Source organism: Hyperolius riggenbachi, chromosome 12, assembly GCF_040937935.1.
Source record: "Hyperolius riggenbachi isolate aHypRig1 chromosome 12, aHypRig1.pri, whole genome shotgun sequence".
NCBI lineage: Eukaryota > Metazoa > Chordata > Amphibia > Anura > Hyperoliidae > Hyperolius > Hyperolius riggenbachi.
Genome location: NC_090657.1, coordinates 227,960,098 through 227,960,854, shown reverse-complemented (window position 1 = coordinate 227,960,854; position 757 = coordinate 227,960,098). Strand labels below are relative to the sequence as shown.

Below are 757 nucleotides of genomic sequence, written 5' to 3'. Positions count from 1 at the left end.
ATCCTTGCCTGGCATGGTGGGAGAGCAGGAAGAAATCCACCCAGTTGTGGTTGGTGACAGTGTGGTCCAGGACGGTAACGGGAGCAGGAGCAGTACAGATTGATGCTGATCCTTTTCTGCACTATGATGACAATTATTCGAGGGGAATAATTTTCAAAAGTACCAAAGGGAAGTACCAAAGCCACCGAAGCTTGCCCTTTCCGTTGTTCCCCCGGAGGGTAACCTGACCCTTTGCCTTCGGCGCAGGCATCTCTACTAGAGGATCTGGGGCGACCCTTCCCCCATCACTCTGTGGTGTCATAGCTTACTTCCCCTAAAACTGATAAAAACAGATACTACACTTGATGTTAGCCAAAAGGCAGAGAAGCGATTCCATTGTTAGCAAGCCTCCACTGCGTGACTCTGCAGTGGAATTGGTGGCACCACCACCACGAATAGCAGGTAGGCCTGCTGCCAGCCTGGCTGACACCTGCTGTCTTAATATTTCAGAAAAAAAAATTGTAGAATTTTATAAATGGATCAATGAACTAGAACCGATGAACAGGTCCCTATGTGCGGGCTGAGTTCACCTCAGGCATGCCTGAGGGAAGGCAGGTTGAAAAATTCATCAGATATATTCTATTAAAGACAACCGCCACTCCAAAAACGTTATGCCCATAGAAAAACTTTATTGGTAGAAAAAACGACAATCACCCCTCTAAAATTCCCCAAACCCCTAAAAACAAGGACCCGGGCTTCACGGTCATAGGAGTACTCC

At 47.4% G+C, this 757-nt stretch overlaps 1 pseudogene; it reads right to left on the bottom strand.

The window, feature by feature from the left end:
* Positions 1 to 213: 213 nt before the first annotated feature.
* LOC137542649 (U2 spliceosomal RNA) lies at positions 214 to 371 on the bottom strand (annotated as a pseudogene).
* Positions 372 to 757: the final 386 nt, after the last annotated feature.